Source organism: Neopelma chrysocephalum, unplaced genomic scaffold (assembly GCF_003984885.1).
Source record: "Neopelma chrysocephalum unplaced genomic scaffold, ASM398488v2 Primary Assembly neopelma1_100, whole genome shotgun sequence".
NCBI classification, from domain to species: Eukaryota; Metazoa; Chordata; class Aves; order Passeriformes; family Pipridae; genus Neopelma; species Neopelma chrysocephalum.
The window spans coordinates 3,543,536-3,569,931 of NW_020897763.1; positions in this window are offsets into that span (position 1 = coordinate 3,543,536).

Below are 26,396 nucleotides of genomic sequence, written 5' to 3' on the forward strand. Positions count from 1 at the left end.
AGCCGGAGCCGGGAACGCCCGGCAGGCCCCACATGTGGGATAGATTAGCCACAGTGGCTTAGAGGGGCTTCTCTCCCTGCCACTCACCTATCCGCCCGTGTGGCAGAGGGGGTGGCAGGAAGGTTTTCACAGCTGGAATAAATTGCAGGGAGGAGGAGGAGGAGGGGATTGGGAGAGACAAAAAACAACATTGAACTCAAGATGGAAGAAAGACAGTATTAGCGGAGGTAATGGAGAAAATATGTGTGTGTGTGTGTGAGAGGGGGTATTTTATTTACAGACTGTTTGTTTGGGGTTGCCCACACACGGTGAGAGCTGGGCAGTGGCTGGGCTCCAAAATCCCAGCAGCCGCTTTGGCTCGGAGGGGGAAGAGGAGTAGAAAGAAGGAAAAAGAAGGGAACAGGGAAATACAGAAAAAAGGAGAAAGAGGTGGAATTAGGCAAGGAAAAAAATCACGTGGCACTTGTTTGGGCAGTGAAGGAGTCCAGTGGATTGAGAATCTCTGGGATTGCCTCTGCCTGTGCCCGTGGTGACTGGACAGGGAGCTCCCTGGACATTTGCTTTTCCCCTCTGGCAAAGTGCTGAGGTTGCCACCCCAGGACCCCCAGCAGCCTCACTGACCACTCTGAGCATCCCTGGGGAGGGATAACACAACCCAGAACTCCCCAGGGAAAGGTTTTATTCTTCACCCTTTCCCCCTGCCCCATCTCGTGAAATATTGGAATTAATATAATAACACACCTTAATAATATTATCCCTTGTCGAGTCCATAAAAGTCCCCTCTTGCATTACGGCATTTGAGAGACTATTAAGTTTTAAGGCCACGAGACCTCCGTGAAGGAGAGAAGTCATTTCCATTTTTCCTCTCTTGTGAGGCCACTGGGGTTTATGGGACAGTCAGGAGCTGGGATTGATGAGGCACGTGGCCCCCACGCTCACGGGGAGGGCAGGGCCCAGGACAGGTCACAGAGGTCCCGGCACATCCCCAAGGATGGGGCTCCCGGTAGTGTGGGCTTGGAGTGGCTACTGCTCTCTTTTTGCAGGTGATTCTTCCCAAATCCCAGGCTTTCCTGCAGAGGCAGGTGTTCAGGGGGGAAATGAGGTGATTGCTTTGACACACAACAGCGTGAGGGTGTGGGGTGGAACAGGCAATGGTCCTGAAATCCTCCTGGGCAGTTGTATCCCTGCACACAGCTCCCACCCTGGGGAGCAGGACTGTGGCCATGCTTGCCAAAGTGCAGAGAGGGGGGAAAATTCAGCATTTTGCAGGACAATGGGGGCAGTGACAGCACCCAGCACAGCCCAAGGTCCCTTCTGTGAGATACAGCAGGGGTTGAGGACTCTCCTTTCCCTTTCCTTTCTGCTCTCCCTCGTTTCAGAGTAAAACCCCAACAGGACTAAAATGTAAGGAGCTGCTCCTGGGGAGCTGTGTGGGCTGGGGGTGACAGTGGTGGTGACACAAAGGTGGTGACACAAAGGTGGTGACACAAAGGTGGTGACACAAAGGTGGCTGCTGCTCATGGGGGTGGCACCGGTTCAGTGAGAGGCGCTCGGAAAAGGTGGGCTGGGAGAGGAGGGTTTGCAGAGCCCACAGTTCAGAACATGTGAGGGTCTGGGGGCTTCCCTCCCAACTTGTATGAGCTGTACGAATTCCAGGGATTGTCCCCAAAGAGCAGTGAGGGCTCACAGCCCAAACCCAACAGCGTGGGGGGGATAGGAGGACCTGCACTGAAAGGCAACGCTGATAAAAAGTGAAGTGAGAGGCACAGATCAAGTGAGCACATCCCTCAGCGAGCCAAAGAGAGAGGAGAACCACAGGAATGATGACAAGAAAGGAGAGTATAAAATTCCTTCCCTTTTATCAGGAGCATTGTGCTGATTTTAGGCAGCTGGATGGATTCAGAGCACTATTTACTCCAGATTTATGCCTCTGCAAAGGCAGCAGAGTTGTTTGTGATTTGCCCCAAGTTCAGAGCTCTGATTCACTGCATTTAACCTGCCATTCCAGGCTGCTCCCCCATCCCATGCCATGCAGGAGCTCAGCACTGGGATCTCAGAGTTCCAACTCCCTCACCCCTGTTTGCTGTGCTGCCAAAGAAAGGGCACATGAGGAATGTCTGTTTTTTTACTAAAGCACAATTTTACAAAGACATTTCAGCAAAACCTCCACCAAAAGCAGATAAAACATCCTTCCAGTGGCCAAGAAGAGTTTGAAAACGGGACCACTGCAGGCTCAGGAAAGCAGGAGGCCAATTAAAAAAAAAACCCTTTCACATTTATTATTATGTAAAATCTCATGCTCTTTAGGGCAATCTCATGATTATGAAGGGGTCAGGGGAACTGATTTATGATTAGAGAGCTCTTGGCATCGGCAATATTGTATATGTTTTAATTTTGAACCTTAATAATCCATCCAATATGCGGCACTTGATCATGACACTCATTTCTCACGTATAATTCTGCAAGACTCTTCACATCCACCTTCACCTCCTCGCTAACACACCGAGCAGTGTTAAAGCTCTTCCCTGTGCCAAAGTCAAATGCAATCCAACTTTTCCCTATCGGATCCAGCTCCCCAAAAGCCGGGCAGGACGTGGTTGGGAAGCTGTGCCAGCAGCCCTGGGGTGCAGGACATCAGTCCCTTGTCACCATCCAAAGTGACAAAGCTCCCTCCTCGCACCGAGGGGATGCTTCTGCTCAGCTGAAGGGGAAACCTGGCATTTCTCTGGATTTTTTTTTTGGTGAATTTTTCCCCTAGAAGGGGAAAAAGAATTCCTGACCTTTTTTGAAAGCCTTATATTTGTAAAGACAGGCAGTTTTGCTCGTCGGTGTGATCAGTGCCTCGTGCCTGCTCAGGAGCATCAAACATGAGTTTCTGCTGAGGCAGCACCTTGGGCCACAGTGCCCAGACATGAATCAAGTCACAGCCTGTGCCCACTGGGGTAAAAAAAGGGGAAATCAGGGCTGGTCAGTGAATCTTGGGCTGGAGAAGAGGCCCCACTGCCCTGTGAACCTTGTTCAGGGAGGACACACGAGGCTGGAGGTGCAAAGCTGGGCGGAGGCGGCTCAGGGTCTGTCCTGCTCTGATTTCCTGGGATTCCCACTCAAACAACCACGTCCCCTGCCCAGGATGCCCTCCTTGCCCCTGCAGCCGTGTCCCCTCTCCTTCTGCCATCCGAGGTGTTTATTTAATTGTTTTCCCTGCTCCTCGGTGGCAGTGCTTCCCTGCCATTAAACCCTGCCAGCCGCGCTCTGACTGGGTAATTTAAAGCTATAGTTAAATTATGACTTCTCTGAACCTGTTGTGGCACTGACGCATAACCCTAATTAAATGATCGCATCCATTCTAAAGCCAGTCTTTTCTCCCCTCAAACGTTAATTACAACATAAGAGGCTTTAATGGCTCGCCTCACCTCCAGCTCCTCGAAAGAAAGGTCATGCGATTAATTTTCGTCATTAATCTTTTCCCAATGTGGACATTGTGCTGTCACTGGAGCCTATTAAACCCCCTTGGTCCCCCTCCCCTTCTTCTTTCCCTTCTCCCCCCTTCATTCCTCCCCCACCCCGAAGTGAATGAGAGAACAAAAATATTTAAGCTCCACTTTGGCTCTGGTTTGTTCTCGGGCCTCGGGACGGTGGAGGACGTGCTGGGAGATGTCCCATGCCCACCGTCCACCTGAGAGCAGTGGGGACATTGCTCTGCTGCACAGGGGATGACCTGGGGGTGGTGGGATCCCCCCGAGAGCTGCGCAGGGCCCTGGGGTGGCAACACAAGGGCACGGCCACGTCCTTCGTGGTGGAGGCTGCTGAGGCTTTGGAGGGGGCATCTGGACAGACCTCTGGCTGTCCAAACACAGGGGATGGCTCGAGGTAGCAGGGGCAGCAGGAGGGGTGCAGAGGGACTGCAGGGCCTGGCTGGGGTGGGCACGGCTCTGGGAGCAGAGCTCAAGTGCTGCCAGAGACCCTCCCCGCGCCTGGCAGCGGCTGCAGCCTCTGCTGCTGAGGGACCTGCTTCAAGGCCCCTTTTAGGTTTCTTTTCGCCCATTTTTCCAAAGGAAACAGGCGTTTTCTGAACTCCACAAGATCAGCTTCAGTGACTTAATCCCCCGAACCTCGAGCAGGTCTGGCTCCAGCGTTCCTGGGCAGCTGGGCGGGGGGCGCGAGCACACGTTTAGCTAATTTGCTGTATTGTTTCAGCTGAAACGAAGGTCTGAATAATTCCCTTTTATCCAGGGTGACGTAATCAGGGAACAAGTTGCTGCACGGTGGGGGCTGGCAGAGCACAGAACCGTTTGGAACGGCAGCTTTAGGCACAAACCGCCCCGGGATCCATCGCGCAGCCGAGCCCGGCAGCGCCGTGTCCCCGGACTCGCAGTGTGCCCCAGTTTGAGGGGCTGAGAGAGAGCTCCTGAAGGGTATGACCCACTTCCCAGCCCTCCCTCCAGCTCACTGACATCCTTTCTTCCCATTCCCAAGGGCGGCGACTCATGGGGGAAAATCCTGGAGTATTTTAATAAAGAGGAGACAGATGGCAGTCACCTCGCCGGGTAAATATGTTAGTGGGAAGTGGTCCAACGGCGGCGAGAGAAAGAGAAGAGGAGAGAGACGGGATGATCCTATTTTGACCAGGATCCCTCCTTCAAGGTGCCGCTAAACGGCTCCTTCACACCCTCGAGGGTCTCTCTGGGTTTAGACATGTGAGGTGCTGGATCCCCATCCCTCCCCACAGGGCTCTGGCAGCTCCGCACCCCTCCGGCACTCCGGGTTCTCTCACGGCTGATCCCTGCCCCTCGCTCCAGGCCTGGGGGCAGCAAGGCAAGGAATCTTGGCTTTTGCCAGAGGATTTGTTGGTAGCAAGGGCAGGGCAAACAGCTCGGGATGGGGCTGGCAAATTCCACCTGAATTTGGGAATTGGACTGAGCGCTCCCTGCGAGTGCAGAGGCTGCTGCTGGGCTGGGCTGGGGTGTCTGCGGTGGGAACCACACAAACAAACCTCTGCCCTTTGGGTTCCTTCCCGTGGGCATTAGGGATGGTGAAATTCCCAGAAATGGGTGGTGAACAGTCTCGGGAATGGGCAGACACAGCAACACTCCTCCCTGGGCCCGGAGCCCTGTCCCGTGGAAGCCCCCGGTGAGATGGGCAAAGCCAAGCACGGAGACCTCGGGGCCTCACATGTGGTGAATTCGGCTGGGAAATACCTGAGGTGGTGGGAGGGAGGTCAGAGTGTGGCTCTGGGGCTCCATGAACTGCCAGAGGATCCTCTCCACTGAAACAAGCCTGGAAAGAGCCTATGCAAATGTGGAGAAACCAGGAAAGCGTCTGGATTCACAGCCTGGGGCTTTGCCAATGTCTCTGAGATGGAGGAGGGAGTTACAGGGAAAAGAGGAGATGGCAAGTGTGACAGCAGCATCCTGAGCTGTGGAAAATCACTCCAGATCAACAGACTTGGGCTGATTTTCACTCACTGGGCCCTGCTCACCTCAAGTGATGCTAAATCACCTGGTAAGAGAACAGCAGCCCAAATATGATCCTGCTCAAGCCTTGGACACTACAATAATAATTAATACCTTCCTGACTGCCACTTTATTGTTGGAAAATAAACAGCTGATGGATAAAGCCTTCCCAGGGACTCCTGTGCCCTGGAGCTCGGGAACACTGCAGTGTGTGTCCGTGCACCAACGTTACATTTCAGACCAACTACAGGATATAACTCTGGTTTCCCATAAAGAGGTGAAAAAAGGGATTGGGATGAATTTCTCCATGCCTGGGCAAAACCAGCCAGCTGAACTAAAGGGAGACATGAGCACAACAGGGCACGAATCCCATTAATAACAGAGGTATCAGCAGTGTAGGGGTTCTGTGCTGGCCCGGGGACTCTGTGCCAGCCACAGAGGCAGAAATCACTGCTCCCCACGAGCTTTATGTTCCACAACGACAGCCCGGGGACTCGTGTCCCTCTCTTGCTGCAGAGACAGGTTTGCCACTATAAAATCCACATCAGGATTTCTGACGCCCCAGGTGCTGAGGGGGTCTGGTACTCGCAGTTCAGACGATCGTAATGGCTCTTCACAGCTTTAAAAGCAGCGATTAGGAACACTCAGCTCTGCAGTGGGGGCTGGTTCCCCCCTCGGGGGGAGCCGTGCAGGACCTGCCCCAGCCCCGCTGGGAGCGCTGGGACCTGCACACAGGGCTGGGTCTCTCTGGACATCGAGGATCAACAATTTAGCTTCACCTTTGATGACCCTCGCGGGTCCCTTCCAGCTCAGGATATTCCACGATTCGGTGATTCTATATTTGGGCTCGTCTCCAAACGTTACCCGAGGTTTGGGGAGAAAGGCATCGGGGTGACCCAGTTTAAAGGCGTGTTTTCTCCCCAGATAACCCTTCCCGGGCGCGGGCAGCGGTGGCAGCAGGCAGAGCATCGCGGCTGCCCGCGATCAAAGCCAGGGGCTGAGCCGAGCCCGGCTGGCAGCGGATCCCTGCCAAGGCTCCTGCCAAAACACTGCTGAATGGAGACAATGGCAAACCCCTCTGGCTTCCCACCGCCGCCGCCGGAGCCGCCCCGGCTCGGACACCCGCCGGTTTTTTTCTCTTTGTCCCAAGGACATTGGGGACATCACGTCCGCAGTGCTCCGTGTAGCAGGATAATAATAATTAATAACCATTAGCAACAATAAGGATAATACCAGCGCCAGGCCGGACTGACTGTGCAGAAGAGACACTTTTTTTTCCTCACTTTAATGAAAACAATGATTTGACTTTGAAGAAAGTGACTTTTTTTTTTTTAAGTGGAAGCTGAATCCGCTCCCCTGCCCCCCCCCCCACTCCTTCTTCGCCCCCCCCCCCCCTTTTTTTTTTTTTTAACTCTCCTTTTTTCTTTTTCTTTTAATACTCTGCGTTCTATCATGCAAATCCCCTTTCAAATTATGAGAGTATTAGAGCCATCAGCGGTAATGTCACCGCCACAAAATGAGAGCAGGGACTTAAGCACCTAACGAACAATGAAATGTGCGAGCCCTGGGACAGGACAATTAAGAACTGGGCTTAGCCAGCCAGGGAAATTTATTGCTATCAAATCCATATTTCTATTTTCCCCCTGAACAGTAACCTATTTGAATATGATTAAAGGGTTTCATTAGAGCTGAGAGAAAGGCCCGTGTCCCGCCGTTCCCTGTGAGCTCACAAACACGCGCGCCCAGACTGCGCTTCGGGGAGGAGGAGGAGGAGGATGGCAAGGAGGGGAGGAAGGAAGGAGACGTGCATGGGACGGATGTCCAGGGTCACCAATCCACGGAGTGCTGGCCAGGAGCTGGACCAGTGGCACAGGCCAGGACACAGCCCCGGAGGAGCTCCGGTGCCGAGGGGAGGAGAGCTGGTGGGAGAACTTGGAGCTGGGGATGAGGGAGGTGGAAAGGAGCTGTGGAGCAAAGGGGCCTGGCATCACGGGGTGCTGCTGGATAACAGGGAAAGCAGGGCATGAGCCACATCTCACCTGCTCGGTGCCCCCTCGGCTGCACTGAGCTCTGCCTGTTCCCATGAGCTCTGCCCATTCCCATGAGCTCTGCCCGTTCCCGTGGGCACGTCACCGTCAGTGGGTGACACGGGGACAGGCTCAGAGTGTGGGGACAAGAGGACAGAGGGTGCAGACAGACATCCCTTCCTCCCTCCCCCACACACAGGGTGTGCCTGAACAGTCATTCAGGAGGGAGAGGAGAAGAGACCAAAGTTTGGCCAGACAGGAGCATCGAGGAACACCTGAAACCCCAAATGGTTTCACAGTTGTTTCCCTGTCCCCAAGGAGGGTGTTTGTGTCCTGTTGTTTTGCAAAGCCCCAAATGCACAATCACACAAGGTTTGCATCTCAATCACTTATCCTGCCTTTTATCCAGAGCCCACTGCCATCAGCACCAGAGTTTTCCATCACTTCAGAGCTTTAACACCCTGAACGTTCACTATTTTTGCAATTAAAGAAACCTCAGCCTCTACTACACTATTTATTTACTCACTATTCCCTCACTACAGTAAATTCATTACAAGAGCCGCGTCCCAGCTCATCAGATCCTCAACAGAACAGTATTTTCTGGCATTTGCAAGCTCCACTGAGCTGGTTTTGCACCTCAGCTTTTGGTCCTGCTGCAGAGCCCACGTCACCAGAGCACTCCCAGGAGCTGGAACGGATGGAAGTGAGATGGAGGGAGAAAAGGGAAAGGTGTGCTGGTTCCTGCAGCTTGGCAAATTTGGGAACATAAAGCACAAAACTTTTGGAGAGACAGAGAAAGAAAGAAAGAAAGAGAATAGGTCTGTCCCCTGTGACCAGTTGGAATCACTCAATACGTGTCCTTGCCATTGATAATTTGCTTGTAATTAGTCCAGAAAGGAATCACAACACAAGGATTTGTGGTACTGGTTTGCTGCTGGTATTTCTGGAGGAGTGTGGCCCTCAGGGGTGCATTTCCCACCTTTCCCAGGCAGTTATCCCCAGGTCACTGCTTTGCCAAGGCACCCTGAAATCCCTGTTTGCCTCCTTCCCCTTTGCCTGGAGAATTGTCAGTTAAACAGGTATTTAAGGTATTTAATTCCAGACTATTGAGTGATCTGACCTGCCACCATCACTTTCCATTTGTTTATATCATGTGCTTTTAAAAGAACAGAGAGGATCTGAACACAAACTTGAATTTCTCTCTCTCTCTGTCTCTTCTTTGAGTGAATATGGATTAATTTTTCCATGGTATTTCTCACCCTACACGTGCCCATCCTGGCACTGGAGCCAAGCCTGGCAGGGGGTGGGTGATCCCATTCCCTTGGAGCCCTGACAGAGGTGTGGGGCTGAGGATGATGAGCAGGGATGTGTTTTCCTGAGGATGATAAGCAGGATCCAGCCCTTGGGGGGTGATCCTGCCCACACAGAGGTGCAGAGGTGCTGCTGCCCCAGGCTCCCTCCCCTCTGCCCTGGCACTGGAGCTGCTGCAAGGCTGGGAAGGGCAGGAAGATGCTGCTGATCCTTGGAAGTGCGTGACCGAGGGGACGGGGCAGGCACAGGGACAGACCCAGGCTGAGCTGCTCGTTTAGCGCGGCATTGTTGTGAATAATCACCGATTTGGGAAAACATCAGTATTCAGGGCAGCACTTAGGAACGTAGCAAAGTCCCATTGGAGCCAACGGGACTTATGGACACGCTTAAGTTAAGTGACCGCTTAAACACTTGGCTGAGTGGGTGCCAATAACAATAATTAGCGCAACTCCCGGCAATTACAGAACCGGGGGTTTGAGGCCGGGGTGGGACCCGCTGTCTCCCTGGTGAACCTGAGGATGCAGCCCAGGATTCCCGAGGATGCAGCCCAGGATTCCCGACACGGAGCCCAACGGGAACCACGCAGGTCCTTCCCCCACGTCCACGTGCCACGAGCACGTTCCCCTTTAATTATCTGTCCCTAACGAGCTCACCCAGCGGCCGTGGGCAGCAGGGAGGGCTGGCAGGGTCCGTGGGCAGCAGGGAGGGCTGGCAGGGCCCGTGCCCCCCCCCCCGGGACCCAGCTCTGTGTTCCAGTCAGGTCGCCCTGAGCCGGGGCTGCCTCCCCTGCCCACCCCCACCCCGGCGAGGCATCACAGCTCCTAACGAAACGGAACTGCTGCCAGATGAAATATATTACTATTAAATACTTAATTCTTCTAGTGAGCGGAGAGCAGCCAGTATGAATACGATTATTAAAGAAAATTACTTTGGCTGATCAGATATTTCTGCATACTAATTTCTGACCCTTCTTTCCTCTCTGCTTGCTTCTCATCCCTTAGAGACCAGGACAGATAAAATTCCATCACAAATAGCTGATTACTGGGGCTTGCATTAAAATCAAATTTTTTTTCCTCCCGGCTCTAATGTCCTTGCCTAAAGTAGAGGCAGCAGCTGTCAAAAAAAAAAAAAAAAAGCCTCAAGATTGGTCTAGATCTGAATATCTTGAACTTCGAGGCTGCTGCTGTTATCGGCTGCATCCAAAAGCTGAAGTTGTCTCTGGAAGCAGCCAGGCTGAGGGTTTGGAGCAGGAAGGCAGCAGGAGGGATGCCCTGGCTCAGGGCAGGGATGCTGCAGGGACAGCAGGAGGTTCCATCCCTGCCACAAGCTCCCCCAGCCCCTGTCCCTGCCCTGCTCCTGCTCCAGCCCTGCCCGTGGGGTCCCTTCCCAACCGGATCATCCAACACTCTCTGGCTGCTGGGGAAGAAGGCAGAGGCCAAACTGTGCTGACAGGAGCAGGTGGATTGAACACGGCCAGCAATGGGGTGAGCACAACCCGGGCACTCCATGGGAGGTTCAGACCCACACAACTTCCCCCCCTTTCCCTGCTCTCCCACACAGCCACAGGGACAGATATAGAACTTACACAAACACCCCTTTGAGTCCAATCAACTTAGAACCACAGAATCGTGGAGTGGTTTGGGTTGGAAGGGACCTTAAAGCTCATCTCGTTCCAACCCCCCTGCCAGGGGCAGGGACACCTTCCACTGGACCAGGTTGCTCAGAAACTTTTGTCAAGTTTTGCATCTCCCACCCGTCGCCCAGGCCACAGTCACCCTGTCACAGCACTAAAAGGAAGCCACTAAAAATAATTCCCTCCTGTCTGATCCCTTCCCCACCACCATCACCCCACCTCTCCCTCCGCTAACGCAGCCAACCAGGAAGGCTCCAATTTACCTGCTTTGGAATAAAGACACTTGTACAGGTGTCATGGTGCTGAAGCCCTAATTACAGCCTGAGCATGTTAATTCCCAGCTCCAGCTCCAGCGCCTGTCGCAATGGGGGATCCTGTCTGCCCCCTTCCTCTCCCCCTCCTCGGGAATCGCGAGTGGGAGCGGGAGGGATTCGAGGGGGGGACTCAAGGCTCAACTTCTCACTCTCCAGAGCTTGCTGGCGAGAAGCTCGTTTGGGAACTGAAGCCCTTGAAGTTTGAGTTTCATGTCTAACCCCGCTGGACTCGCCCCTGGGGAAGTGTCCTGGCTCAGGGGGAGGGAAAAGGGAAAATCCCTTTGCAGAGGTGGCGTGTCCCCCCTCGGCTTCCCAGCTGCCCTACAGCCGGGCTTGGGGCCGTGCCCACCAGCCCTGGCTCCAGGCACCATCTGGGAGCCCCTGGTCTGGCAGGCACAGCCGGCCAGCGCCGGCAGCCGGGGGACGTGTGTGCACAAGGACAGGAATGTTTGTTTTTCCTTATTGACTTTCTCCGAATAAACGCCCGGGCCGGCAGAAAGGGGCTCCGGCGGCAGCTGTTTACCAAGTGTTTGTGATAAAAAGCTTCTCCATAGGAACAGGTGGCACGGGACTGTCCCCAGGAAGCGCTGGGGCTGCTCCACAGCCTGTCCCGGCCGGGCAGTGCAGAGCAGAGCAGAGGGATTTTCGCCCTGCTCTGGGTGCAGCCAGGCTGGGGCAGAGCTCAGGGGGTGCAGCCGGGGGCCGACCACGGCAGAGCTTTTCCAGCTTCTCTCAGGGCCCCTTCCCAGTGCCTCGGTGCTCCCGACCACGGCAGAGCTTTTTCCAGCTTCTCCCAGGGCCCCTTCCCGGTGCCTCGGTGCTGCCGGAGGGTTCAGCCTGTCACCTGTGTCCCTGCCAGGGAGCAGAGCTGTTAACTCGTGCTGACACGGGCCCGGAGCGGCCCCTCCCCGTCCTTGATAACTCATGGCAGCAACACTTGCACAAATCTTTAATTGTTTAGTTTAAAGAATTGTGTTTTGACCGCAAGGGGATTTTGGCTGGAGCTCAAGAACTGATAATGATATTTTGCTGCCAAGACGTCGTCTTGGCTCTGCCTGTGTTAATGTTCACTTACAAGAAGCTCCAATTAACTGCATCAGCTCTCACCGAGCGTGAGTGAGAGGGGGGGGAGAGATGGTGGGTTTTTTGCAAAAGAAAGAAAGAGAGAGAGAGGGAAAGAAAGAAAGAAAGGAAGAGGGAAAAAGAGAGAAAGAAGAAAAAAGAAAGAAGGAAAAGCAAAGCACAACAGAATCACAGAATCACAAAATCATTTAGGTTGGAAAAGACCTCTGAGATCATCGAGTCCAACCTTTGACTGATCACCACCTTGTCAACTAGAACCAACAACCAGCACAAACAGCCCCCACGCAGCAGCACTTGGCAGGAGATGGTTTCCCAGATGCTGGACCACGGAGTCCCAGCTCTGCTCCATCCACAGCCATCTCCATCTCCCTTTCCAAGCTCTCCCAGTGTAAAAACAGCCCAAGCAAGGCGGGTCCAGTGACAACAGGGGCAGTGAGGGCTGTGCCATGCTGCCCTCTGGGAGCAGCCTGGGAATCTGTCTGACCAGGTGGGTGCACATTGACCCCTTCCCATCCCACTTGTTGTGGGTGACAGAAGCAAAGAGGTAAAACTGAGGTGTTCTGGCACTGCTTCTCTCTGCTCCCAGCAGCCTCGGACAGGGCTGATCCACAGGGCACCACGGAGCTGTGACTGACAGACACACAGGTCTGACTGCCCACTGCTTTCCCAAACCCAACATGGGGGCACAAATATTTGGGAAGACACGTATTTCCAAGCTCCCAGCCTGAGCAGAGCCTGAACACACGGTGCAGCAGAGCTGGAGGGCTGGGAGGATCTTCCCTCGGGGGGGTCCGTGGGTACAGTCCCATCCAGGCTGGAAAATGGGGCAGCTCTGGGCTGTTCCTGTGCCTTGCAGGTGCTGGGGGCAGCCCACGAGGTTGAACCCAAAGGCAGCAGAGGCTTTGGGATCAGAGGCTGCAGCCGTGCTCGGGACCAGCTGCCTCCCCGGGAGGGCACGTTCCGGCTTGTTCAGGGGCTTTGGGGGATCCAGGCCGGGGATTTCTCTGCAGAGCTCAGCCTGTGCCCCGGCCAGCTCAGGGAGGGTCAGATCCTGCCCTCGGCTCACGTTACACAAACCCGAGGACAGGAAGATTTAAGAGTGGAGATGCCACACAGTACAGTGGGTTGTTTGTCCGCCTTTGAAATTGGAGTTAGCGGGAGCAGAGGGAGGGAGGGGGGGAGGGAGGGGGGCACCGGCCTGTTCCCCTCCTTGCAGTTCCTTTCTGGCATCGAGGGGAACTGCATTGACTCTCTTTGCCTCTGTTGCTTCAGGTGCAGCTCTGTTTTCTTACATGTTAATTTTTTCCTGTTTTATTATCCTGTCCCTCAGCCGCTACCAGGAGCCCTCCTCCGGCTCGGGGAGCGTTTCCTTCGGCCACAGCTGGGATGCATTTGGGCAGGGGGAGCCCTGCCACCGCTGCTGGGGGGTGGGTGCTCCTTGGGTGCAGGGGTGGGTGGTTCCTGCTGCCACCAGCCCCAACACAGACCATTCCCAGAAGCCCTGGGGGTTGCCTGTGAATCTGCAGGAGCATCTCTCGGTGAGATGTCTCTGCCCGGGGGACCCATGGCAGCCCCCCCAAACCACAGGCAGGATGGTGGCCCCTTGAGGGGACCCTCACCCCTCAGGTGTGTGTGTTCTGTCAGCTGCTTTTCATGGCCAAAGCAGGTCGGGGCAGAGCTAAGGATGAGCCAGGAGTGGTTCTGCCCAGGCTGTCCCTGCATCCAGCTGGAATCACCGTCCCCCAGACCCACACTCACCCCTCTGCTGCTCTCTTGGGTGCTCTGTGTTGCCTTTGGGAAAAAATCTCCCTGTTCATTGACTACAGGAGAAGCAGAAGCAGATTAAAGCTGAGTCCTACAAATAACCCCAGTGGGAAGCTCTGAGCAATCCCTCCGTGTCAGGAGCCCTTTCCCTGCCCACATCCTGTTCTGGCCCAGGTCACCAACTCCCTGGGCAGAGTCTGTCCCTCTGCAGGGGCTGGGACCTGCTGGGACGTGCTGGTGACCTGCAGTGGAGGATGAGTCAGGTTCAGTGCCATTCCCAGGCCCTGGAGCCCATGGAAGCACCAATGGACCCAGGATTCCTTCCTGCTGCCAGATCCAGCTAGAGGCAGAGATGGGGTGTGAGACAAATCTTCCATTTACATTTTAATTTCAATAACATTGTTTTATTTTGTGTTTTATTGCAGTGCTGGTGCAATAAAAGCCTCTGTTAGCCTCGGGGAGACACTCTCACAGGAGGTTTCCCAGTTGTTGTGGGGCAGGAGAGCCCAACTCCTGCTCTATCCCAAACCTGCTCCACAAAGAGCTCTCCTCCATGTAAACCCAGGCGTGAGGGCAACTACAAGCCCTGAAATGCAAATTGTGCTCCTTTATTTCAATAAACCACAGCATAAACCTCCTGCAGGTAAGCACTGGGTGTTCCCTGCTTATTCCCAGCTCTGAACCCTCCCTTCGGCATTTCAATCCCTGAGTCACATCCAGCCCAAACCCAGAGACCGACTAAAAATCAGGACGGTTTTTTAAAGTATAGGGGTTTTAAAGTGTAAAGGTTTTTAAAGTATAGTTGTTTGAGTTCTGACAGTTTTTTAAGTATAATTTTAAAAGTTTCTGCGAGGTTTTTTCTTTTTGTCTTTCCTCCCTTTCAAAATGAAAAACTTCTGGGTGCACTTTTTCAAGCTTTCCTCTTTATTTTCATGGAAGATTCTCTCCCTCTCAGTCAATAAAGACACCCAGGACACAGATTAGCATTTGGCCCTCTGCTCATCTGCTGGATTAATTTCAAGTAAATTATAAGTAAAGAATGATTGATCATTGTGATGATTAAGAATTTATCCTCATATAATACCTTTCATCTGCAGAGGCCCAGCAGATCTCAGAGCAATAGGTGCAGGGAAAAGTCATGTGTTGATTCAAATCACAAGCTGTTGGGAAGGAGCACAGATCCCCTGATCCTGCTTTGCAGAGGGCAAAGCCGGGGCAGAGAACAGCCTGGTTTGAGAGGCATCAAGGCAGCAATGAGGTCCCACAGTCCCAGCTGAGCCTTTGAATCAGTTCTGATGGTGTGAAGGTGCATAAACCCTCAGCTCCATCCTGCCCAGAGCTCAGTGCAGCAATTCCTCCTCCCAGCCCTGGCACACACATCTCTGCCCCAGGTACCCACACGTGCCCCGTCCACCCTGCCAGTGAATCGGGGTGGTTTGTTCTCCAGGCTTGGAGATGGAGGAGAAATTACTGATGTTTTGGGTCTGAAACACGTGGGAGGTGCCGGGTGTCACAGAGCAGCCTTGGACAGACGGGTCAGATCCCACTCAAACCTCCTGAACCTGCCTGTCCACACGGACATCCTGCTCCTGCTCATCCTATTCTGTGTTTCCAACAGCTCAGACACGGGTACAAACACGGGGTGTGAAGGTTCAGCCCAGTGCAGGGGAAAGGGGGTTTTGCTGGGAAGTTCAACACTTTGGGAGCTCCGATGCTCCTCCCTGGAGGGAGCTCTGCCGGTTCCTGTCGGGAAGGAGCCCAGATGTGGACACAGCCCTGCTGGGTCCTGGCCATGCCTGTAACTTTTCAATTCCTCCTCAGCATCTCTGCTGCCCACCTGGGCTCTGCCAGGCCTTGGGGGATATCCCACCTTTTGCCATCCCTGCCCTTCCCGACGGCGATGGATTTATGTCCTGGGGAGAAAGGACGGGCCGGTTCCAGTCGGGCTTTCACAAACGCCGGGATCGCGGCGCAGCAGGGCAGGAAGATCCCACCCGCGGGGCCACGCAGCCCCCCGAGCCCCCCCCTCCGCATCCCGGCCCACCGCCACCCCTTCCCCGGCCTCAGACAGTCCTCAAACAACAACTGTCTGCCTGCCCAGCTAATCCCTCGCAGGTGACCTCAAGACAGCCGACGCCTCTCGCTAAACTCTCACATTCCTCCGCGCCGCGTTAACCCCTCCGGCACCGCGGCCCGGCCCCCGCGGGGACCCCGCACCCTTCCCCTCCCCGCGGGGCTGGGAGCCGCCCGGTGCTGCCTGGATCGTCCCCTTTCCAGAGCTCCCGGTCAGAGGTTAAAAGCCTAATGTATTATTATAAAGCCAAAAAGAAAAAGCCTCACATTCTCCCCTATAAATCTTCCTAACAACCTCGGCACATGTGGGAGCCAGACGATGCCCCGGCCTCTCCCCCCCCCCCCCCGGCTTCGCTGCGGTACCCGCCCGCTGTGCTCCATCCCATCGGCCCCGGAGGGTGCCCGTGGCAGGGCCGAGGGATGGTCGGGATGGTCCCCCCGGCACAGCGGGCAGGAGCTGCAGGCAGAGCTCTGCCCTGTGCCAGCCGCTCCTTCTCCCTCCGGCATCGCCCCGAGGGGGGAAGATGCTCCCGCCTCTTTGGGCAGCACCGGGTCTCCCTCCGTGTCCTGCCGGGATGTCCCAGGCCGGGCAGGTCCCCTGGCACAGCCCCAGGGCAGTGGGACTGCGGAAGCTGCCAGGCTGGGGATGATGAGGAAACTTAGAGGGCTGATTGTTTTCAGGGTATCCATGGGGAGGAAGCAGCCCCATCCCAGGAATTCATGGCACCACAGGGTGCTCCTGTCCTGGCCTGCAGTATCCCCAAAGCGCCCGGCCCGGGTCCCTCCGCGCTATTTGGGGGAACAGCAGCTCTTCCATCTCTGCACCTTGCTACTCGCTGCTTTTATTTATTTCTCTTTAACTCAAGCAAGACCTCAGGAACCGAATTATTCCTCGTGTAAATAACCCGGCATCGGCAGGGCTGTGCCGGGAACACCGGACCACCGGCTGGTTGATCAATGGTGAGTGTTTAATACCTGTGTGGAGCTTTGCTGCAGCACGGCAGCAGCTGCGGGAACAAAGGCTCGGCTTTGCTCTTCTTCCCTTCCCCCCCCCCACCCCGCCTCCCCTAAAATATACATATATATTTTAGGAGCGATGCCAAAGTTTCTGGAGATCAAAGTAAAATCGGTGTCCAGAGATGATGGAGGCAATAAAAGGGAAGAAAGTATGAGAAAAGGGGGGAAGAGCGGCGGGCTGAGCGGGGCAGGGAGCGGGGAACGGGGAGCCCCGGGAGCTGCGGGAGCCGGGAGCGGGAGCGGGATTCGGGATCCGGGAGCGGGCGCTCCGCAGGCCGGACCGTGCCCTCTGCTGGCGGCGGCCCGGGGGCAGCGGGGGGAGCGCACCCGAGGCAGACTCACACCCCCAGCCCCATCCCACCGTGTCCCGATCCCCCGCAAGCCCCAGGGCATCCCCCGCCTGCAGCCAGACCCCCGAGCCCGGCGGGTTTCCCTTCTTGTCCAACCTGGCCTTGGACACCTCAAGGGATGGGGCAGCCACAGCTTCTCTGGGCAGCCTGTGCCAGGGGATATTTCTTCCCAATATCCCATCTAGCCCTGCCCTCTGGCAGTGGGAAGCCATTCCCCTTTTCTTCTGTCACTCCAGGCCCTTGTCCACGTGCTGCTGCCGCATTTGTACCCCCAAACCAACAAAGCTTCCAGGGTGGCTTCCCAGGGAGCAGAGCAGAGCAATGCTCTATCATGGACACCTTTCTAGGGTGTGGAGCAGAACCATCCCCAGAATCATCCCTGATGCCCAGGACACAGAAAGGATCCACAAATGGAGCACGTGGCCCATGCCTGAGTCGCCTCCATTGGTCTCAGATGGGGTTTGGTTTCTTCCTTCATTGCATCCTTCCCATTTCCCCCCAGACTTCAACCAAGCCTGTAACTCCAACCAAACAGAGTCCTATAAATCACAGCCATCTCCTCAGCTTTCACATCCAAGCCAAGAGAAGCCATTGATTTATTCTTATTTTTGAAGCAAAACAGCCCATGGGCCAACATTCTCTGGGAAAACAGGACAGACCCAGACCAGAGCTAACTGCTGTCTCACTCTTCAACACCCAAACTCCAGATCCAAGAGCTTGATCCCCTGTTCAACACAGGTGATGAGTTTGGGTCCCTAAGGAAGCCAAAATAGCTGGAAAAGACCTGGGGAACAGATGGGTCTTTCCCAGAGCTCCTCCACCTCCCTGGGGCTCGGGTTGGGCCCCTCCATCATTGCACCAAGGAGCAATTTGCACCCATTGGCTTTGAAGCCCTATGGAAATGTCCCCTCCTTGCAGAAGGGAGATGAGAGGAGCACTCCCTGTCACAGCTCAGCTCTCCCCCGGCAGCTCTGCCTTTAACTCCCTGCTTTAGATGCCCAGGGTGATGTGAGAGCAGCTGCCTCACCTGGACATGCTGAGCAGGCTCTTTCCGAGAAGAAAGGGCCGCAAACAACCAAACCAGCAGGATTTGTCTGTGAACAAACTGTGAACTGCGACGGAGCGTCTTTCAAGCTCCAAATCCACCTAAAGCGCCGCGCGCCCGCTGCACATCGATCGCGCCCATCAAAAAAATGAATATTTGCTTCAAGGGCTCGCCAGACATCCCCAAGACACTGGTTATTTGGTAACTTATTCTGTAAACATCCACGAGAGGCTCACTCAACTTGCAAGAGGTATTTGCTCTCGGCTCTGCTTTCTTAAGGCTGTTTTTGAGTGTTGCCATCCAGCTCTGCTCTCCCGTCGGCTCGGCCGGGCTCGGCAGCTGCGGCAGAGCAGGTATTTGGGTGGGGGCAGAGGTTTGGTCCTGACTGCCTGATCTGAAGTAGGATTTAATCCCGACTGTTAGGAAATCACGGCTCACGTCTCCCCCACCTGAGGTTACGAGCTTAAAAATCATGCAGAAAGATCAGTGTTTACTTTCTGGGTTTCACATTGCTCCGGTTCATATTTTTGAGCTTTATCTCAGCCAGAAGGACAAGAAAATATTTTTTTTATAAAAAAGGAAAGAGATGAGATTTTCACATAACCACATGATTCCTAAGGCTCTAAACATCTCCAGATTCTGGGAGACTCACCATAAAAGTCCTAAGGATTGGTAAGATGTGGGGCTGCTTAGTTTGGCTGGTCACTGTGGCCCAGAGCTGCAAAGAGCCCACACGGAAAGCTCAGAGTCCAGGTTTTGTCCCAGACACAGGACGTGTTTGCAGCTGGGGCTTTGCTGTTGGCTTGTTTCTTGGAAGAGCCGAATAAAACTATTGCAACAGCCTCTGTGAATGCCAGTGAGCTCTGGATTTGGGCAGAGCAGTCCACCAAGGTTTAGGTGAATTGTCTGTGAGGTTTTCCCTCCTGACTCTGTGTTGCACCGAGCAGACACTGGGTCCCCAGAGGGCAGGTCCCCAGCAGATCAGGGCAGCCTTGCCCAGGTGGAGCTGGCCCTGGACTGCTCAGGTGGGATATTCACCTGCACAGGCTGCAGCTCAGCACATCTGAGCCTTTCCCAGGCTGACACCCCCTCCCTGACCTGGGAGCCAGAGGTGATGGAGAGCGGTGATGCCAACGAGCACCGCGGCCACCGTCCGCTGCCAGCTGCCAAGTCCCCGGCTGGTGCCAACTCTGGTGTGACTCTCTCTCCCATCCATGTAGCCACAGTGCCCGAGGGAGGACTGAACCCAAGGGCAAAAGGCTCCTTGCCCCCCAGCCTGGTGCTCGATCCATCTCTATCAGTGTCTTGCCGTAGCTGATCGCGAGAGATAAGTGAATCCCCCGCGCCGTCTGACAGGCGGGTAGACATTAATAATTATGTACTATTTAAGGCTGATTGAAAATGAAGAGGTGGAGGTGTTGGGACAGATGTGGCAGTGCCAGATGGATTGTGATTAGATTAGCACCGTTCCATTTGACGGGATCTGAACCATGCTTTAATCATTTATTGTGAAAGCTCAGCTCCACGCAGGCGCGCGTCGCCCTCCCTGTTGCTCCGCTCTTGCCACATTTGTTAGTTTGGATCACCCTGCTACAAGTTGTCTTTTGCTTGAGACGTGTTGTGTTTACAGCCGGCATTTCCAACCCCGATCCCTCCCTCTGCCTCTCATCTCCTTGTTTGTACAAAGCCTCCTGCAATTCCCGAGCGGAGCCTGTTACTCACTGCCGGCGTATAAACAACGGGTGAGCCGTGGGCCCCTCCGTGGTGTGACACACGGCCAGGCCAGTGCGACCCTGACCAAAGAAGGGCCCAGCAGAACTCCAATCAGAGCTGGACCTGCTCCTGGAGCAGCACTTTTGCCCTTCTGCTGCCTCTGCTCTCGGTGGATTCAGAGCACACCCACCCCGCTCCGTCCCAGGGGGCCTCTGAGGGGCTCCCGCGCTGCCCTGATGGGTTTGTCTGCACCAAACACAGGAAAAAGGGCTTCTCCAGACCCTGCAGCACGACAGGAGCCACTGGCTGTGTCACAGAGCAGTGCAGTGGTCCAGGAGGACGAGGGAAAAATAACATATAATGCCAGTATCCATTTGAGATCCCTGGAGCAATAACGGGAGGCAGAACAGGATTACCTGGGTAACTGGAAAGTAGCTCAAGACCCTCACTGGCAGTGTCATGCAATTTTAATTATCATAAGTGGTCTAGATCTCAATGGATGGAAAAACTTATTATTGTTATTATTCCCTTCAAACGTGTGAGGTTTTAGTTAAACACATCCATAGCTATTAATCATGCCACATTTAAGATGGAGCCAAAGTAATTAGCCAAGATTTAGACTGCAGGGATCACCTTAAAATAAAACATAATGCAGTTGCTTCCCTGTATCCTTTATTCAGAGAATCATAGAAGGGATTGTAAATCTCCTCCAGTGCCACCCCCTGCCATGGGCAGGGACACCTTCCACCAGCCCAGGTTGCTCCAAGCCCCGTCCAACCTGGCCTTGGACACTTCCAGAGATGGGGGTCCACAGCTGCTCTGGGCACCCTATGCCAGGGCCTCACCACCCTCACAAGGGGGAATTTCTTCCTAATATCCAGTCTAAGTCTACTTTCTGCCAGTTTGAAGCCATATCCCCTGTCCTGTCACTCCAGGCCCTGGTAAATAGTCTCTCTCCATCTGTCTTGTACTGTTCCCTTGGGGTGTGTAGGGGATAGGAACCTTTCAGATTCCAAAGTCCAGCTTCCCTGGATCCTGGCAGGGGTTACTGGGTGGATGGTGTCAGATGCTGCTGGGCTGATCCAGGCTCACAGAGGTGCAGCAGAGATGGTTGAATCTCGGGGGCACTGAGAGGTTTCTGCATCCCTGTGACGTTTGGGAAGCACGGCCAGATGAAAGGCAGACGAGCTGTAAGCTGTTATTATACTGTCTAATAGAGTTTAATACGTGAGCCCTCCTTTCTATAGAGTGCAACACAATCAAAACCACATTTCTGCTCCATGTGGGCAGTTTTCCTGCGTTGACTTGTTTCCAAAACAGATGTGAATTCTTCGCGAGGGCTCCCGCCCCTCTCCTTAAAGAGGATAAAATGTCATCTTTGCTTATGTGTGCAAAACCAAAAGGCCCTTAAGAACGCAAAAACCCCATTTCCAAGTAGGTCAGGGGCTTGTGTGGCCCAGTGTCCCATCCCAAACCTCAGCTGTTCCCACATGTTTCCAAAATGGGTACAAAGAGGTCTCATAACGAGCGAGAATGGGATAATTCATCCAGCTGATGGCCCCAACCTCAGCCTGGTGCTGGTGCATACCCTGAGGCACAGTCAGAGCTTGTTATTCTCTCTAATGCATCTTCAGAAGTTTTGGGGTTTTCAGAGATGCTTTCTAGACTTCCTAACCCTGACCTCGAAACCTCAAAGCTTGTGCAGCTCTAGAGACTGCAAACAGCTGGGATCCCCTACAGATCTACTCATCACCTTGAGAGCACCAATCCTGCCCTGGAACACTCAGGTTTTGCTAAAGAGGCTCCCCTGGGGATCTGGGGCTTGTGTCCTGGTTTGGGACATCTCCCATCACACCGTGGTCTCTGCAGTGTCCATGGATGGCTGCAAACCCTCAACAAAGAACCACCAGACCCTCCTGCCGTGGGGGTCTGGGCCAGCCCTCATGGGGTTCTGTGCACAAAAGTGCTGGAATTGGGCGGGGTCCAGCCTCACCCTGCTGGGAGTAACCAGCACTTTCCCCCCCCTCTGCCCTGGGACCAGCGTGGAGCAGCCAAAACCTGCCACACACCAGCTCCAGACGCCTCTGCTTCCACACAGCCTGCGAGGGGGTTCCCACCAGGAAATGCTGAGTTCCCATCCGAGGGACACTCCCTTCTTGCAGCCCGGGCTGATATATGAGAGGTGAGGACTGGGCAGATCCCAGCGTGAGATTGCAGCATCCCAAGAGCCAGGGTCGAGCAGAGGGTGTGAGCTCAGAGTCAGCAGCGGGGCACGGAGAGGAGCTGGGCTCCAGGGAGTGTCCCAGGAGACAGATCCCACAGAGGGAGGAGTCGGGACAACAGCAGTGGAGGACGCAGGAGGAGCAGGAGACCTCGATGGGGGAAACGGGGACGGCAGAGCCCCACATCCCGCTCCCCCGGGGCAGGGGAGGCTCTGGCCAGGGCAGCACCTTGCAGGCCAGGCTGCTGCCTCCCCCCTGCTCCATCACCTTCCCGGCGCTCCCGGCACACGCTGGCATCCAGCCCGGCCCAGGGTCCCGCCGCCGCCGCACTCCTGTTTACAGAAATGGGAATTTGCATGATGAAAATAACCTGGGACGGATTTCGATTTTTTTTTACTGCCCTTGGCAGAGGGCTCGGAAAAAACCGGTGCATAGTCAATTACTGGAATTTTTAAACACAAATAATATTTTATGTGATCGGCAGGCTGGCCGCGGGCCTGGGCACCGCGCTCCAACGGCACTTATGAAAGGAACAAGCCCCCAATTGTGCTGCCGCGCACAGGAGCCCGTGGGCAGGTGCAGCCTGTGTTGACCCGAGCGCACGCAGCCCTCGCTTAACCCGTGAGGGATGGACCCAGACTTGCCAGGCCCAGGCTCGGCTCTCGCTGCCTTGTGCCGCCTGGAAGTTTCTCCTCTCCCTGCCTGTTTCTCTCAGGTACCCAGAGAAGCCTCATCTCTCACCAGACACGCAGAGGGGGACACACGAGGCTCCCACACCCATCCCTGTCTGGCGCAGGGAATGAGGCACCGTCCATCGCTCCATCCCGCAGAGCTGGGCCCATCCCGAGCCTGGTGCTGGCGGGGAAGGGGTTAACCAGAGCAGGGGCCCCTCGCCTTTCTCCCCAGTCCCCACCATCCTGGCAGGCTCCCCAAACCAACAGCCCTGGGACCTCATTCCCAGAAACGCTCGAGCTGGGAAGGCGGGTTCCGGGAAGGACCCGCACACGCCAGCGGAGCCGTAACGTGGTGTAGGAACCTCCCTGGCAGCCACAGACCCTCCCGGGACGTGTTACTGGGATCAAGGGAATTAGGGGAATTACACTCCCCGTGCTCTTGGGCAGCGAGGCAGCACCAGCGAGGCCCAGAGCTGTGTTTATCCATGGAGGTGCTTATATGGATCCTATTCCCTGAGAGGGAGGGTGAGCGAGGTGGCTTGGGGAGGCAGAACAATATTAATTCATTAATTTATCACAAATACTTCTTATTTTAAAGCACTGGGCAGTGAAAAGGCTTTAAATTTCCAGGACTGCTGCCAGTTTCCTCCTTCTCTGCACAGTTCCCCTGGCAGAGCCCGGGCTGTGGGGTGCATTCAGCATTCCTGCTTCCTGCAGCTCCCTCGTGGAACTGCCCAAGGACAGAGCCCACGGCCAGGCTGTGTGTCACAGCTGCTGGCAGAGGCTGCAGGGTGTGAACCCTGGGCACAGCAACCACTTCTGACTTCAAACAGCTCCAGATAATCATGGTGAGGATGAGGATGAGAGCTGCCTGCCTGCTCTGCTCAGAAATAGGCTTTAAGGGGAAAAAAAAGTGCTGTTGTTGTTGTTCCAGGGCCAAGGGGAAGAAAAATTCCTTCCCAGTTTAAGGATCTCTAACACCTGGGTAGAGTTTCACTTCTCTCAGCTGCCTGTTTCAGGGTTTGATGGCTACTTCCTAATAACTGCAGGCTGGATCCAAAGCTCACTAAGTCAGCCGGATTCTTTCCATTCATCCAATGCTGATCAGCCTTTCTTGGATGATTTGAAATCACTTGACACCCTGGGTGTGTGCATGGGAGTGAGAAGCTGTTTTCAAGTGGCTCTTTGGAATGACTTTTTCATGTGCACTAAGCTGGGGCACAGATTGGTTGCAGCAAAGCTCCTGGTGAGGTTCCATGTGCCGGGGCCGTCGCCTTCACCTCTCCCAGCTGGAGACACACAAGGTGCTCCTGCCTGGCACTCTGGGACTCCTGCCCCCTCCCTGCCCTGGGGAAGCCTCTGCCATCAGAGGAAGAGGAAGAGGAGGAGGAGGAGGAGGAGGAAGAGTGAGCTCTCTGGCACACCAGGCTGTCTGTGCACCGTGCTTGTGGTCTCCATCCAATCCATTCCAGCTGTTTGCCCTGGGCTGGAGCAGCTGGGCCAGTGGCTGGTGGCTCTGCAGGATGTGGGCAGGATGATGGAGCTGGATGCTTCCCCCGAGCCAGGGCCAGCCCCAGGGTGCTCCAGCTGTGCAAGCCCTGCGCTCACTGCAGGTTCCTCCACTGACCCCATGCAAGTGTTGCTGTTCCCAAAGGCTGCCTGGATGGGATCCCTCTTGCAGGAGCCATGGAAGTGCTGCAGGAAGGGCTGTACGAACCCCTGGCCTGGCTGAAACCAAGCTCCACTCTATCCCTCGACCAAATTGTTCTGCCTGGTTGCTACGAGCTGCTGAACAGATGCCACAGTGCCCCCAGCGAGGGCTGCATCTCATTAGGGGAAGAAATGAACCCTTTCAGCAGTGGTCACAATCTGTAAAGGCTTTGGGCTCTGTCCAGACCGTGGTGGTGGTCAGCCAGGGCTGACTCTGCACCCATCAAAGAGGCTTTGCCTCCCAGAAATGCAACACAAGGCAGTCTTTGAGGGAGTATGGCAACATCTGAGCTGGGTTGGGAAAAAACAGCTGGGAAGGAAGAAGGCTGGAACAGGTCACGGACATGCCCTGCCCACCCCAGTGGGTTCCTCCACTCTGCAACGTCCCAGCCTTGTTGGATTGTCCCCAGCACAACAGAGGTGACCAAAACCCCTGTGTTGGCTGCCCTGTGCTCGGATGAAAACACGAGCAGCTGGGTCCATGATGGTTTTTGCACTCAGCACACCTGAGGGGCACACGAGGATTTGGGTCCTGGGCACAAAGCACAGGGAGATTTGTCTCCTGCATCCCGCGGGTTTGGCATGGGCAGATCTGTCCGTGCTGGCACGAGGGGTCTGTCACCATGGCAGAGCGGGGCACGACGCATCCCTGAGGGCTGGCAGGTGCCTGTGCCCCACTGGAGCCCTGCCAGGGGCAGGGACAGAGGTGCCAGCTCTGCGGGCACACCGACACACAGCGTGAGCCCCCCGTGCAAACGCGGCGGCACCGCCAGCGCTCGCGGCCCCCAAACTTGGCATCCCCGGCGCAGCACAGGCGCAAGGTTAAGTAAATATCTGACTGTGAGCTGAGGAAATGAGTCAAAAAACATCGAGAGAGAAGAAACGCAGATCTCTGCAGAGACAAACTCCATGCACGGCCCGTCCCTCTCGTGCCTGTGCCTGCCCGGCCTCCTTCCCGCAGCCGCGCTCCTCAACCCGAACCCACCACGGCTCCCCAGGCCACGGGACACACAGGAGGGAACAAAGACCAGGTAGCTCCACCTGGGAGCTGCCCCTGCACCAGCCCACCCTGCCTCTCCCTGTGCTCCATCCTCCGTGCAGGGTGCAAGGAGGGAGCTACGTCTCTTCCCTGGATGGCGCTTTCATCTGGAACGTGTTACGGCAGGAGGAGTTCCCTGCTTTACCTGGGGAAATCCCAAAGCTGGGAAAACGTGCCCAGGTGATGACAACCCCCTCGAGCTCTCTGACAGCCGAGGGGGAAGCTGTGAGCACCGTTTGAATGGCATCCAGAGGCAGCAGCTCCAAAAAAAGGCTGAGAATAAAACAAAACCAGCAATCACGCCTGATGGGAGAGGAATTGGATTCTGGCCTCCCCTCCGCTTCCCCCCCTCCTCCCCCAGCCTTCTGCAGGCCTGGGCTGAATGCAGCTGGCTTCGTTTGGCTAATTGGCTCTGTCAATCAAGTGTCAGTCAGGGGCTCACACAGCTCCTGCCCGGGTGAGAGGAGTTTAAATCCGAGGGCTGGGAAAGCAGAGGTGACCGGCAGCTTCCGAGCAGGTCTCAGGGAGGTGTTAAATCCCACGAGGTTTGGGGGAAGCGTTGCTGGAGGTGGCCCCTACCACTGCTTTGCTGCTTGATCCCAGACAATTTAGTGCCTCAGTTTCCCTAATGGGACCCAGCCAGGCCAGAGGGACCCCAGGGGAGCAGTGATGGCCAGAGAACCCAGAAACCCGGGGCTGAAAAGCCCCATGTTTGCCCGACCACACAGATTTCAGTCTCATTTTTTGCCCCATGCAAGGTCCTGGGGTCACTGCCCCCTCCTCTGGCAACGGGTACTTAGAAATTAGGGACCAGACAAGAAGGAAACTCTCTCTCCTTTGGGTGAGTGAGCAAAGGGTTAATCTGAGGAAGCTTTTTGGGAGGAGATGGCAAAGGTTGGCAGGGATCCCCTTTTGTGTCACAGGAAGGAAGAGGTTAAGCTGGAGGTGCCACCTGGGAAGCAGAGACA